The sequence below is a fragment of the Chiloscyllium punctatum genome, chromosome 49 (assembly GCF_047496795.1).
Source record: "Chiloscyllium punctatum isolate Juve2018m chromosome 49, sChiPun1.3, whole genome shotgun sequence".
In the NCBI taxonomy this organism is placed as follows: Eukaryota; Metazoa; Chordata; class Chondrichthyes; order Orectolobiformes; family Hemiscylliidae; genus Chiloscyllium; species Chiloscyllium punctatum.
The window spans coordinates 34201344-34217626 of record NC_092787.1 but is presented as its reverse complement, the minus strand read 5'-3'; positions in this window follow the sequence as shown (position 1 = coordinate 34217626).

Genomic DNA, 16283 nt, shown 5'->3' with positions numbered 1-16283 from the left:
AGACAGTTGTATTTTTACTATTTTTAATAGCGTCATTGTACTGTATTCCTATAAAAACTGGCTTGATTCTCAGCTCGAGGAAGAGCTTCAGCTACCTGGTCAGACTGTCTGTGCTGTTCAAGCTTAGTCACAGAGATAGCACTTGTACCCAGTCCAATAGAGAGAGCACTTGTACCGAGTCCAACAGAGAGCACACCTGTACCCAGTCCCACAGAGAGAGCACCTGAACCTAGTCCCACAGAGAGAGCATCTGAACCCAGTCCAGCAAAGACAGCATGGTGTCCCCTGTCCCACAGAGAGAGCATCTGAACCTAGTCCCACAAAGAGAGCACCTGAACCTAGTCCCACAAAGAGAGCACCTGAACCCAGTCCCTCAGAGAGAGCACCTGTACCCAGTACCACAGAGAGCACCTGTACACACTCCCACAGAGAGAAAACCTGTACCCAGTCCTACAGAGTGAGCATCTGTACACCCTCTCCTCAGAGTGAACACTTTGGGAGACATCAGGTCCCTGGTGGTTTTGTAGCATTTCCCACAGCCTGGCATTGAAAAGGTCTCTCATTAATGTGAGCAAGTCGATGGGATGTCATGTCCCTGGAAGCTTTAAAGCATTTTCCACAGTCTGGCAATTAAAAGGTCTGTCCGCATTGCAAACACATTGGCACAGCAGTCCTCCAGAAGTTCTACAGAACTTCCTGCAGTCAATGCATTCAAATGGTCACTCCTCAGTGTGAATGAGCTGGTTTTGCAGCAGATAAAGTGACTGAGGGAAGCCTTTCCCACATGCTGAGCAGGTGAACTGCCTATTACTGGTATGACTGCATCGGTGTGTTTCCAGCTCAGATGAGGAAATGAATTTGTTCCCATATTTTCACAGTTCCTCCACAGTCTGACTGAATTTGTGGTTTCTGAGGTCTGGTGACTGGGCTGAAGTCTTGTGCATGCATGCATACACACACGCACACACAAAACACGTGTAGTTTCTCTCCACTGTCAATGGGACCTTTTTCTTCCATGTTCAAAATCTGCTCTCGATCTATTTTTGATCAAATGGGCAACTCCATCAAATCTTGGTGTGATGGTTGGTTTTGTAAACTACCCTTTTCTAATATCCTGTGAAACTGATGTCAAACAAGTAACAAGAGGGTGAGAGACAATCTTACAAAACTCTGACTTCAATGTGAATGATAGGCACTGAAGAAGTTTGGTTTTAGACATGTACAACCTGAACAAACCTTCATCTGAATGTTCCAAACAGCCTCCACCACCGAGAAGAAGCAGGGTAGCAGTTGGATGTAAACACCATCACCTCCAAATTCCCTCCAGTACACACACTGTCCTGACTTGACTGAAATGCAGTCCTGGTGGAGTTGAAATTTCCTCCAGTTAAATTATGGCAAAACTGAGGCCTTTGTCTTCAGTCCCCAATGCAAACTCCAATGCCTCACCACTAACTCCATCCATCTCCCTGTCAGAGTCTGAATTAAACACGTCATAACCATGGTGAAATATTTAGTCTAGCGATGACTTTTCAAACACATATCCCCATTATGATGAAGACTCTCTACTTCTGCCTCAGTAACATCACTCGACTTCTCCTAGTTTCTGATCATCTGCTGCTGCAACATTATTCCATTCCTTTGTTATTTCTGGACTGAACTATCTAGAAAAAAAGAAGATTGAGGTGGGATCTGATTGAGGTCTACAAAATCATGAAGGGTATAGACAGGGTAGATAGAGATAAGCTTTTTCCCAGGATGATGGATTCAATAACAAGAGGTGAGAGGGAAAAAGGTTAAGGGAGGATATAGGCGGCAAGTACTTCAGACAGAGGATGGGAGGTGTCTGGAATTCATTGCCAGCAGCGGCAGTAGAGGCAGGCCCAGTAGATTCATTTAAGGTCCGTCTGGACAGATGCATGAGGAGGTGGGGAACAGGGAGATACAGATTCAAAGTTTGGGAGAAGATTTGTAGCTCGGGTGCTCGTTATTGTGGTTCTGTTCGCCGAGCTGGGAATTTGTCTTGCAAACGTTTCATCCACTGTCTAGGTGACATCCTCAGTGCTTGGGAGCCTCCTGTGAAGCGCTTCTGTGGAGGAAACAGCACAGAAGCGCTTCACAGGAGGCTCCCAAGCACTGAGGATGTCACCGAGACAGGGGACGAAACGTTTGCAAGACAAATTCCCAGCGCAGCGAACAGAACCACAACAACAGAGATACAGATGCTTAGGAATTGGGCAATACAGTGCTTTAAGGGAAGGAGTTACAGGTTATTCACCAGGTGAAGTAATCCAAAACTCTGCTGCCTGTGTGAGTTTTCGCACCAAGTATTGCTCACTCAACACGCCTTCTTTGCACAGCTACATTTTAAATGTTTCATCCTTCTCTTCAAATCTCTTGATAGATAGAGAGGAGACTATTGCTTTAATCTCTTAAGGTCCCCTAAGGACAATTAAGGCTGGCCAATAAAAGTGAAATCAAACAGCGATGCCCACATCCCAAGAATGAACTTTTCAAAATACCCTTCGAGATATCTGCATTAGCTGTAATTCCAATCTCCTGACCATTCTCGATTCGAAATGTCCACATGTCAGTATGATTCTGTATGTGGATGTACCTACTAGAGAAGGTGCAAAACTTGACCTACTCTTGGGAAATAAGGCAGGGAAGGTGACTGAGGTGTCAGTGGGGGAGGACTTTGGGGCCAGCGATAATAATTCTATTCGTTTTAAAATAGTGATGGAAAAGGATAGACCAGATCTAAAAGTTGAAGTTCTAAATTGGAGAAAGGCCAATTTTGACGGTATTAGGCAAGAACTTTTAAAAGCTGATTGGAGGCAGATGTTTGCAGGTAAAGGGACGGCTGGAAAATGGGAAGCCTTCAGAAATTAGATAACAAGTATTCAGAGCAATTATATTCCTGTCAGGGTGAAAGAGAAGGCTGGTAGGTATAGGGAATGCTGGATGACTAAAGAAATTGAGGGTTTGGTTAAGAAAAAGAAGGAAGCATATGTCAGGTATAGACAGGACAGATCGAGTGAATCCTTAGAAGAGTATAAAGAAAGTAGGAGTATACTTAAGAGGGAAATCAGAAGTGCAAAATGGGGACATGAGATAGCTTTGGCAAATAGAATTAAGGAGAATCCAAAGGGTTTTTACAAGTATATTAAGGACAAAAGGGTAACTAGGGAGAGAATAGGGATCAGCTAGAAGAAAGTGAGGACTGCAGATGCTGGAGATCAGAGCTGAAAAATGTGTTGCTGGAAAAGCGCAGCAGGTCAGGCAGCATCCAAGGAGCAGGAGAACCGACGTTTCGGGCATAAGCCCTTCTTCAGGAATGCCCTCATTCCTGTAGAGATATAGATGGTGACATCTTGCAAAATGTCCAGATTACAGAGGAGGAAGTGCTGGATGTCTTGAAATGGTTAAAAGTGGATAGATCCCCAGGACCTGATCAGGTGTACCCAAGAACTCTGTGGGAAGCTAGAGAAGTGATTGCTGGGCCTCTTGCTGAGATATTTATATCATCGATAGTCACAGATGAGGTGCCGGAAGACTGGAGGTTGGCAAACGTGGTGCCACTGTTTAAGAAGGGCGGTAAGACAAGCCAGGGAACTATAGGCCGGTGAGCCTGACCTTGGTAGTGGGCAAGTTGTTGGAGGGAATCCTGAGGGACAGGATGTACATGTATTTGGAAAGGCAAGGACTGATTAGGGATAGTCAACATGGCTTTGTGCATGGGAAATCATGTCTCACAAACTTGATTGAGGTTTTTGAAGAAGTAACAAAGAAGATTGATGAGGGCAGAGCAGCAGAGCAGTAGCAAGTTTGTTTACTGAAGCAACTTGGTATCCTGAACAGGCCAATTTAAAACATTTTGTTAGCAGTCATAACATGTGACATGTCCCAAGTTCAATGATCAAAAATGGAGAGCTGTCATGTTTTGTATAAAGATCACAACTGTCAGTGGCACAGTGGACAACCATTTTTCTCCTGCTCCCGCATATCTATGAATATAACATTCATAGCTTAAACTCAGACTGCTGAATTTCTTCTTTTTTATTAAATACTGTCAACTTGGCCTTGTATTTGGTGTCAGAAAGACTACAGGAGACCCAATGGGAAGTCACCATGTGACTATTCTTTTATTCATATGGCATTAGACTCGGTACCATCCCAGGAACTGTCAGGCATCCCAATAATATTCCATCCTAACAATATCCTCAGTATCCATCATGAGTGAAGGTTTCACTATGGCGAGAGGCCAAGGTGAGAATCTGACAAATAATCCCATCAGGTCTCTCTAAATGGCTGAATGAAAGAGAACTCGAGTGGGCACCAGAAATGGCACTAACTAGATTCTGGCTGATACAAATAGGGAATCTACAGGGAGGAATAACAGCTAGAATTCAATTCCAATCCCCATGCAACAGGATATGAGTTAGGATAAAGAGAATAAAGATCATGATGAAGAAAGCTTGAATCTTTCTGTTTAGACAAGACCAAGACATGATGAAGTGAGTGAATAATATATTAAAAAACAAACACCAGGAATTTGAGACACCATCACGGAGGAGGAGATCATTCTCTGTTTGAATTTCGGATGTTGGAATTAAATGGGACACTCTATACACAATACATATTAGTCACAGTTGGGAGGACGAGTGGAGGTAAGCTCCTATATTGTGGCCATGTCCTATAAATGGTACTTCTGAATACAATCGCAGAAATCTCTATATCTCTCACTCCCATTACAAGAAAGATTGAAACAAAATTAAAATCTGAGATTGTAAGAAGTTAATTAAAAGGTGAAGGGCTTTGTTCTGTGAAAAGAAAGAATCCCATCCTGAAGCGGGTGAGTAGCTTGTGCTCTTATTCTATTGTGGGAAAAGAGGGGTTTCTGTCTGATTGGGAATTTCTCAAATACTAACATTCACTGAAATAAATGTTAACCCTTTGTGGTCTGACCTTATATGAATTTGTACGGTGGGTCATATTTTAAACCATTTTCGATTTCCAATGTTTTTCTTCACCTCTGCAGTTCCTGTGTATGAGAACACTATGATGCATTGAGTTTATAACTTAAAGGAATTCATATTTCTCAGATGCATGGAAATATGAAAGTTAGATGTGAATCTACTGTTCCTGTGTCAGTTGAAAACAAAGCGATGTCAGGTCAATTTGCAGAATTGGGTGGTGCATTTAGCGTTGGGCTTCATGGCATTATTCTGACCCCTCGATCTGAAGGAAGAATTTTGAAGCAAATTCCAAATCGATTAAAGGATGGAGAGGCAACAGTATTCTTTCATTGTAAGGGCTTTTTAGTGATCACAAAAAGACTGCTGTTAAACTTTAATTTGAAATCAGAATTTAAAGATCTTTTGTCAGAATTTCCCTCATCTATAATTAGTTGCATATGGCCAACTGGGGAAAGAATAAATAGGAAATAGCATGAATCGTTATTTCTGTATAATAAGATTTCCTCACGTTAAATGTCCATTGGTTTGAATTGTTACTTTAGAGAAATTAATGAAAGACTGGAATTCTGAAACAGTGGAATGGTAATTGTCTTTGGACTAATGCTACCTGAGTATATGATCTGAAACTGAGAATGCATTGGATCTCAATTAGCTAATGTACCAAGGAAATCCTTCAATAAGTTGTCAGTTGGAGGCAGAGAGGTATCAATGGGAAATAGACAGGGGAGGTGAGTGAACAGACTTTTCTGCAGAAACAATGTGATGTGGTTTATGAGAATTTGTCCATTTGGCATGACGGATAAATCAACAGTAAACTATTTACATAGAGTGAGATTGCAGAATTCCGCAGTGCAGATGAATTGTGTGTCCTGATACATGAATGACATAAACTTAGTGCGCAGGTGCAGCAACATGGTAAACAGCATTCTGTTGTTTCTTGCAAAGGTTATTTAAATAAATATTAAGTATTATTTGCTTCCTCTGTACCGGGCATTGGTGAGACCACATCAGGTTCAGTTTGTGCAGCTATGACCTCCTAATTGGGAAGCAAAGTACCTCATGGTTTTACAAATAGTTCAGAGATATTTAACTTCATTACTTCCTTGATGATGGAATTATGGTAGGAAGGTGTTAACAAGCTACTTGTTGCTTATAAAAACCTAGAAGAGGTGATCATATTGAGCCATACTAGATATTGAAGACAGTTGAACTTGTGGATTCTCAATGTATACTTGTACAGTCTAAAACATTTTTTTTTGTCATTATGTTTTGTATATTTTTTGAAGAATTTTATCTTGGTAGTAAACAAGTTTTTTGTTGTTGACTAATGAAACCCACCTGACTTATTCTTAACAGTGAACTTGGCTCAGTCTGAGACCTGTATCATTGACCACGTCAAATTTGAAATGTGTTGTGATTGGTCGAGGAGCGGGAATACAAAGGATCAGTCAGTTCTGAACACCAACCTGAAGAGGGCCAAGGGGACATTCTCAGAGGTTTATTCAAGTGAGAGTTCTCTTCAACAGTAGTTCGCGTAGGCTGGAGAATTAAATCATATCAAGGCTGACCTTGTTCGATTTTCGATAGAGAGTGAGTAACATGGTCTGAAAGGAAAAGTGCAACTGCAACCACAATCTCATTTAAAGGGGCAGTAGTGAAATGGGTCAAATGACCCTGTTGTGCTGTTCAGTCCCATGTTCTGATAGTGGCACGATAGGACGCTCCATTCGGATCTCCTCTGTTCCAAACCTTCTATATCTTTTTGTTCTACATTTGCCTCCTCTCTGTAGTATATTTTACAAAATGTTAACATCTTAACCGCACTGGGTGGGAAATGGAGAGAACGACTGTCAGACCAGAGGGCATCACTGGTGAGCCACTGAAATGAATCACAGATCATGTCCCAGATCTGGTCCCAGACCAGGCCAGTGCGGGAGTGAGTCCCAGGCCAGACCAGCGTGGGAGTGAGTCCCAGACCAAGCCAATGTGTGAGTGAGTCCCAGACCAGACCAGCGCGGGAGTGAGTCCCAGACCAGGCCAGTGAGGAGTGAGTCCCAGACCTGGTCAGTGTAGGAGTGAGTCCACGACCAGGCCAGTGTGGGAGTGAGTCCACGACCAGGCCAGTGTGGGAGTGAGTCCACGACCAGGCCAGTGTGGGAGTGAGTCCACGACCAGGCCAGTGTGGGAGTGAGTCCCAGACCAGGCCAGTGCGGGAGTGAGTCCACGACCAGGCCAGTGTGGGAGTGAGTCCCAGACCAGGCCAGTGCGGGAGTGAGTCCCCGACCAGGCCAACGTGGGAGTGAGTCCCAGGCCAGGCCAGTGCGGGAGTGAGTCCCAAACCAAGCCAATGTGTGAGTGAGTCCCAGACCAAGCCAATGTGTGAGTGAGTCCCAGACCAGACCAGCGCGGGAGTGAGTCCCAGACCAGTCCAGTGAGGAGTGAGTCCCAGACCTGGTCAGTGTAGGAGTGAGTCCACGACCAGGCCAGTGTGGGAGTGAGTCCACGACCAGGCCAGTGTGGGAGTGAGTCCCAGACCAGGCCAGTGCGGGAGTGAGTCCACGACCAGGCCAGTGTGGGAGTGAGTCCCAGACCAGGCCAGTGCGGGAGTGAGTCCCCGACCAGGCCAACGTGGGAGTGAGTCCCAGGCCAGGCCAGTGCGGGAGTGAGTCCCAAACCAAGCCAATGTGTGAGTGAGTCCCAGACCAAGCCAATGTGTGAGTGAGTCCTAGACCAGGCCAGCGCGGGAGTGAGTCCCAGACCAGGCTAGTGCGGGAGTGAGACCCAGACAAGGCTAAAATTCCCCAAATTCACTGTCCAATATTCACTACCAGCAGCACTCACTCCCTGAAACAGTAACTTCCAAGGTGAACCATTGGAATTCCCTCCCTTCGAGCACTGTGGGTGCATCAGCTCAAACTGGTTTGCAGTGTCTAAATAGTAATTCATGGAGGGCAGTTACTGTCTGGCCAGACACGTCACAATTTCAATAAAACATTGATATAAAGTACCAAGTTCCAATAACTCATGAACATCACAGATTTTTGTTCTTGGTTTTACCAGCCCCTCTCCCTTTTTGAACTTGTGTGATGCATTTACAGAACTCAATTCAAGCATAGAAAATTAGTGAAACGAAATCGCAACTGACATCTGGAACTCTTTTTTATGTGCACAAGAAAGCTCTTGCTCATTGTTTTTATATTTGTTTCTAATTTACTTTCATTATATTTTGCTTTTTTTTTGTTTTGTAACATCTGCTTCGGGTTCCTAAAATAAGTATCCCATAACTGGATGACACTAAGTCTACATTGGGGAGACAGGCACCTACTTGCGGAACGTTTCAGCGAACACCTCTGGGACACCCGGACCAACCAACCCAACTGCCCCGTGGCTGAACACTTTAACTCCCCCTCCCACTCCGCCAAGGACATGCAGGTCCTTGGCCTCCTCCATCGCCAGACCCTGACCACATGACGACTGGAGGAAGAGCGCCTCATCTTCCGCCTAGGAACCCTCCAACCACACGGGATGAATGTAGATTCCTCCAGCTTCCTCATTCCTCCCCTCCCCCCCACGCCCCACACCTTATCTCGTCCCAACCCAGCTTCACATCGCCTTCTTGACCTGCAATCTTCTTCCCGACCTCTCCGCCCCCACCCCCTCTCCAGCCTATCACCCTCACCCTCACCTCCTTCCACCTATCGTATTCCCAGCGCCCCTCCCCCAAATTCCCTCCCCGCCTACCTTTTAGCTCAGCTCGCTTGGCACACCAGCCTCATTCCTGAAGAAGGGCTTATGCCCGGAATGTCGATTGTCCTGCTCCTCAGATGCTGCCTGGTCTGCTGTGTTTTTCCAGTACCACAGTTTTTGACACTAATTCTTGCCAATTTTAATTCTTCAGGTGGTGTTTGAATACTCTCCTTGACAGACTATGGGTTCCTCTGGTATTGAGTTCTTCTTTTTGACCACGAACCATCATTGCTTAGCATTATGAAAAGTTTCTTAATTGTCTGCCATTGTACTTCCACTGACCTTTCCCAGGTCATAGAGTCAAAGAGTCCTGCAACACAGAGACTGGAACTTTGTCCCAAACTGGTCCATGCCAACCTAAATATGCAACCATGCTAAACCCATTTCCCTGCACTTGGCCCAGATCCTTCTAAATCTTTCCTGTTTATATATTTGTCCAAATGCTTTTAAAATGTTGTTAATTTATCCACCTCAACCACTTCCACTGGCAGCTCATTCCATATGAGTACCAACCTCTTAAAAAAAGGAGAAAGTGAGGACTGCAGATGCTGGGGATCAGAGCTGAGAGTGTGGTGCTGGAAAAGCACAGCAGGTCAGGCAGCATCCGAGGAACAGGAGAATCGATGTTTCGGGCATCAGTTCTTCATTGGGAGTGAGTCTTGTGGGTTGGGGCTGAAAGATGCCCTTCTTGAACAAGGGCACAACATTTGCAATCCTCCAGTCCTCTGGTACCAAACCTGTAGACAATGATGACTCTAATATCAAAGCCAAAAGCTCTGCTGTCTCCTCCCTAGCTTCCCAGAGAATCCTTGGATAAATCCTATCTGGCCCAGGGGACTTGTCTACTTTCACTCCTTCTAGAATTGATAACACCCATTCGTAACTAACCTCGATCCTTTCTAGTCTAATATCTCGTACCTCATTCTTCTCCTCTACAATACTCTCCTTTTCTTGAATGAAAACCAATGGGAAATGTTCATTTAGCACCTTTCCAATCTCCACAGGGCCCACACTCAACTTCCCACTTCTGTCTTTGACTGGCCCTATTCCTACTGTAGTCATCCTTTTATTCATTACATACCTATAGAAAGCTTTAGGGTTCTCTATTATTCTCGTGTCCTCTCTTTGCTCTTCTTAACTCGCTCTTTAAATCCTTCCTAGCTGATCTGTAACTTTCCATCGCCTCATCTGAACCATCTTGCTTCATCAACACATAAGCCTCTTTCTTCTTCTTAACAAGAGATGCAATTTCTGTTGTAAACCACGGTTCCCTTACCTTATCACTATCACCTTACCTATCAAGGACACGCAATATCTGCTCCTTAAACCAGCTCCATATTTCCATTGTCTGCATCCCCTGCATTTTGCTACCCCATTCTATGCATCCTAATTCTTACCTAATTGCCCTTGCCCCATCGGTAACTCTTGACCTGTGGCACGTACCTATCCCTTTCCATCGCTAAACTAAACGTAACTGAATTATGGTCACTGTCTCCAAAGTGCTAACCTGCAACTAAATCAAACACCTGGCCTGGTTCATTACCAAGCACCATTAACAACGCCACGCCTCCCTCTCTTTTACCACCTTGCCTGTTTAGATAGATAGATTACCTACAGAGTGGAAACAGGCCCTTTGGCCCAACAAGTCCATACCAACCCTCTGAAGAGAAACCCACACCCCTTTATTTACCTCTGACTAATCCACCTAACACTACGGGCAACTTAGCATGGCCAATTCACCTAACCTGCACACCTTTGGACTGTGGGAGGAAACTGGAGCACCCGGAGGAAACCCACACAGACAGAGGGAGAATGTGAAAACTCCACACAGACAGTTGCCCAAGGTGTGAATTGAACCTGGGTCCCTGGCGCTGTGAGGCAGCAGTGCCACTGTGCCAACCTGAAAGATCTAAACCCTGGAAACTGCAACATCCATTCCTGACCCTGCTCTATCCATGTCTCCGAAATGGCCACAACATCAAAGTCCCAGGTACCTATCCATGCTGCTAGCTCACCTACATTATTTTGAATAATTCTGGCAATGAAGTAGACACACTTGAAACCGGTTTGCTGTCTGCCAGCACATTCTTGTGACCCTGAAATCCTGTCCCTGTCCTTCCTACTCTCATCCTCCTGTGCACTGCAACTACACCTCCGGTTCCCACCGCCCTGCTGACCTAGTTTAAACCCACCCGAATAGCACCAGCAAATTTCCCACCCAGGATATTAGTACCCCTCTGGTTCAAGTGAAGACCGTCCTGTTTATACAAGTCCCTCCTTCCCCAGAATGAGCCCCAATTATCCAAAAACCTGAAACCCTCCCTCCTGCACCATCCTTGCAGCCACGTGTTCAGCTGATATCTCTCCCTATTCCTTGCCTCACTATCACGTGGCACGGGTAACAAACCAGAGATAATAACTCTGTTTGTTATCTGTTTGTTGTAGCTCCCAGCTTCCACCCTGGCTCCCTGAAATCCTGCCTTACATCCCTATCCGTCTTTCTACCTATGTCGTTGGTACCTACGTGGACAACGACTTGAGGCTGGTCACCCTCTCCCTTCAGGACCCCAAAGATACGATCCAAGACATCACGGCCCCAGGCACCTGGGCGGTAACACACTAATCGCGAGTCTTGTTCGTTCTCAACAAACCTATCTGAGCCTCTGACTATTGAGTCCCAATGACTAACACTCTCCTCCTTTCCCTCCGTCCCTTCTGTGCAACAGGGCCAGGCTCTGTGCCAGAGACCTAGGCCCCACTGCATACCCCTGGTAAGTCATCCCCCTCAACAGTATCCAAAACAGTATACATATTTTTCAGGGGAACGACCACAGGTGATCCCTCCACTGACTGTTTTCTCCCCCTTCGAACAGTCACCCAGCTTTCTTTGTGCCTCGGAGTAACTACTTCCCTGTAACTCTTACCTATCATAGCTTCTGCCTCCTGAATGATCTGAAGTTCATCCAGCTCCAGCTGACTTATATAGCTGGATGAAAATAAAAATAAGAAGTCCCTCCTTTCCCAGAAACCTCTGCTCTCTGATTTCAAATTTAAAAGCACAGATTAGTGTCTCACAGCTTCCGACAGGCTCCTGGTGCAAGCTCCCGCCCTTCGAGTTGTTGCTGAAAAATAGAAATGGAGGACTCCCGCGCTCATGGTAAGTTTTTGAAGGTTCAAATCAGTGACTCACTGATGAAGGTTGCTAAGGGATGGACCATAAATTGGTGTGTTACCGCCCAGGTGCCAGGGGCTGTGATGTCTTGGATCGTATCTTTGGGGTCCTGAAGGGAGAGGGTGACCAGCCTCAATCTTTCTTCCTGGCATGTGGGAATAGTGCCAGAACACTGCAGCGTTTCATATGTTCTACCTTGTTAATGAAAGGAGACAAGGATAAACTAACAGACCAACAGCATAAAATGGCTGGTAGGGAAATTTATAGAGGCCATAAACCAGAGTAACAATATTTATTGTCCATTGCCTTGATGCAATGTTATTCATAGGTTTAGGAGCACTCTTTTCAATCCTTTTCATAACATTGAGACATCATTCAGAGCATTGAGACTGCTTAGTTACAGGAGGAGAAGCTAGAGGCTGGAAGAACACAGCAAGCCAGGCAGCATCAAGAAGAGGAGAAGTCAACAATTCAGGACTAACCCTCTTTCAGGACGGGGGAGTGGGGGTAAGTGGAGCTGCAGATAAAGAGGGAGGTGGGAAAAGGTTTTGGGTGGGGAGCGGGGTGGAGTGATGAGGAGTTATAAGTGAACACAGGTGGTAGGTATGGTGGGAATGAATCCAGTTGGTAACTGGACCGAAGGGAGAGTCGGAGGAATGGAAAAGAGAAGGAGGGGCTGGAAAGCGATTTGGGAAGGAAAAGGGAATGGGGGTTATTTGAAATTGGAAAACTTGATATTAAGTCGTTCGGGTTGTGGGTTGCCCAGGCGGAGGATGAGGCGTTATTCCTCCAACTTGCAGTCGGATTCACTGTGGCAATGGAGGAGGCCAGTGATGGTCATATCGGAGAGGAAATGGGAAGGGGAATTGATATTGGCGGTGACACGGAGGTCAAGTTATCCCCTGCAGGCCTGGCTGAGATGCTCGGCAAAATGTGCCAATATGTTTGGTCTCCCCGATGTAGAGAAGACCACATTCGGAATACAAGATTGTAGGAGAGGTAGAGGAAACTTTGTCTCAACTGGAAGGATTGCTTGGAGCCCTGGAATTGAGGGAGATGGTGTGTTGGCAGGTTTTGCATCTGTTACGGTTGTGCTGGTATGGGGGAGTTGGTGGAAAGGGTGGCATGAAACAAGGATTGACAAAAGGAATGGTCTTAGCAGAAGACAGGGAAGGATGGGGAGGGGAAGTGTGGTGGGGTCTAGTTGGAGTTGGCGGAAGTGTTTGAGGATGATGTGTTGGATGTGAAGACTGGTGGGGTGATCGGTAAGGATAAGGGGGACTCTGTCTTTACTGCATTGGGAGAGGAGATTTATAGCAGTGGAATGAGAAATGGAGGTGGTGCTGTGGAGTACTGTCTGAATGACGGGGCAGGAAAAGCATGTTGTTCAAAATAGGTGGATATCTGGGATTCTTGGATGTGGAATGTCTCCTCATCTGAGCAGGTGGAGGATTTGGGAAAATGAGATGGAGTTCTTGCAGGCTACTGGGTGGGAGGATGTTTAATCCCGGAAGTTTGGAAAGTCTGTGAGTTTATAGTAAAAGTCTGTCTGTAGACTGTCATCGGAGATGGAACCAAGAAAGGGGAGGGAGGTGTCTGAGATGGACCACATGAATTTGAGTTTGGGATGGAAGTTATGGGTGAAGTTGATGAACTGCTCAATTCAGCCCGGGTGCAGGACGCTGCACCAATGCAGTCATTGATGTAATGGCAGAAGACTTGGGGCACAGTGCCTGTCTAGGTACTGAGGAGGGACTGTTCAAAATAGCCAACAAAGATACAAGCATACCTGGGGCCCACCTGAATCCTCATAGCCACCTCCCAGATTTGGAGGGAATGGGATAAGTTGAAGGAAAAGTTATTGAGGATGAGGACTGGTTTAGTCAGTTTGAGGAGAGTATTAGTGGAGCGGGCCTAGATGGGTCTATTGGAGGGGGGGGGAAGTGGAAGGCCTGGAGGCCATCCTTGTCGGGTATGGACATGTATAAGGACCGCTCGCCCACAGTGAAGATAAAGCACTGGGGGCTGGGAAACTGAAAGTTGCTGAAGAGACGGAAGGTGTGGTTGGTGTCTTGGACGTCGGTGGGAAGTGCCTGAATTAGCAGGGGGAGGATCGAGTTGAGGTAGGATGTGATGAGTTCAGTGGGGCAGATGCATGTGGAGACATTGGGTCTGGTAGGGCTTGTGGATGTTAGGGAGCAGGTAGAACCAGGCAGTGCGGAGCTGGGTGACTGTGAGTTTGGAGGCAGTGGAGGGAAGATTACCAGCTGAGATAAGGTCACGGACAGTGTGAGTGACGATGGGCCATGGTGGGATTGTGGTCAAGGAGAGGGAGATTGGGGTGTTGAAGAGCTGGCATTTGGCCTCTGTGACATTAAGGTCCGTCATCCAGGCAAGCACATTCCCCGCCTTTGTCAGCGGGTTTGATGGTGAACCGGGAGTCGGTGTGGAGTGAGTGGAGCGCTGCACATCCGGGTGGTTTGGTGGGGGGGGGTGGGGGGGGGGTGGGGGATTGGAGTGGAAGTGCAAATGGAATTTCCATTATTTTACTTAAAGGAAAACAGTATAAAAGTAGGGACATGGCTGTGGTTATGCAAGGCATTAATGAAACTGCAACTGGAGCTTTGTGTATAGTTTTGATGCAGAGGGATGTAATTACATTTCAGGTAATTCAGAAGAGCTTTACTGTCAGAGACAGATGGCTTATTTTATGAATACACATGGAACAGTTCAGGCCATACACTGAGGAATTTAAAAGAATGAGTGGAGATTTGATTGGGTGATATAAGATTCTAAAGGGGACTGAAAATGTGGACTTAGAGAGGATGTTTCTTCATGTGGAACAATCTAGAACAAGCGGTCTTAGATTTAGTATAAAGCATAGTCAATTTAGAGCATAGAACATGGAAAAGTTCAGCACAGAACAGGCCCTTTGGCCCATGATGTTGTGCCAAGGATTAATCCTAATGTAAAATAAAGTAACTTAACCTACACATCCCTCAACTCACTGCTCTCCATGTGCACGTCCAGCAGTTGCATAAATGTCCCCAATGACTCTGCTTCCACTATCACTGCTGGCAATGCTTTCCATGCATTCACAACTCTCTGTATAAAGAACCTTCCTCTGATGTCCCCTCAATAACTTTCTCCTAATATCTTCAAACTATGCCCCCTCGTGCCAATCAATGCTGTCCTGGGGAAAAGTCTCTGGCTATTGACTCTATCCATTTCTCTCATTATTTTGTACGCCTCGATCTGGTCACCTTCTTCCTCCTTCTCTCCAGAGAGAAAAGTCCGAGCTTAGGCAACCTTTCTTCATAAGGCAAGCCCTCCAGTCCAGGCAGCATCCTGATAAACCTTCTTTGCACTTTCTCCAAAGCCTCTGTATCTTTCCTATAGTAGGGCAACCAGAACTGGACACAATATTCCAAGCATGGTCTCACCAGGAACTTGTAGAGCTGTAGCAAAAACCTAACGGCTCTTAAACTCGATCCCACTGTTAATGAAAGCCAGAATACTGTCTGCTTTCTCAAGAACTCTACCTACTTGGATGGCAACTTTGAGGGATCTATGTACTTGAACATCAAGATCCCTCTGTTCCTCCAGACTGCCAAAAATCCTGTCTTTAATCCTATATTCAGCATTTGATTTGGAACTTCCAAAATGCATCCCTTCACATTTATCCAGGTTGAACTCCATTTACCATTTCCTTGCCCAGCTCTGCATCCTGTCTATGTCATGTTGCAGCCTGCAGTAGCCCTTGATACTATCAATGGTACCTCCAACCTTTGTGTCATCTGCAAATGTACTAACCCACCCCTCAACCTCCTCATTCAACCCAACCCTCCCCTCCCCACACCTTGTCTCAGTCCCAACCCTCGAACTCAGCACCACCTTTGTAACCTGCAATCTTCTTTTTGACCTCTCCGCCCCCACCCCACTCCGGCCTATCACCCTCGCCTTATCACCCTCACCTTAGCCTCCTTCCACCTGTCGCATTTCCAATGCCCCTCCCCCAAGTCCCTCCTCCCTACCTTTTATCTTAGCCTGCTGGACACACTTTCCTCATTCCTGAAGAAGGGCTCATGCCCGAAACATCAATTCTCCTGCTCCTTGGATGCTGCCTGACCTGCTGCGCTTTTCCAGCAACACATTTTCAGCTCTAAATTGATAATGGGAAGCAAGGACATGATGGAGCAATTAAACAACTGCTTTAGTTCTGCCTTTATAGAAGAAAGCACAGGTAATTTCCCAGAAATGCCAGGGAAGCAACTGTACCCAAAGCAACAAAAGAGCAAAAGAAAGGTACAGCACAGGAACTGGTCCTTCGGCCCTCTAAGTCTGTCTCAATCATCATGCCCTAACTCGACTAAAATACAAGCCTT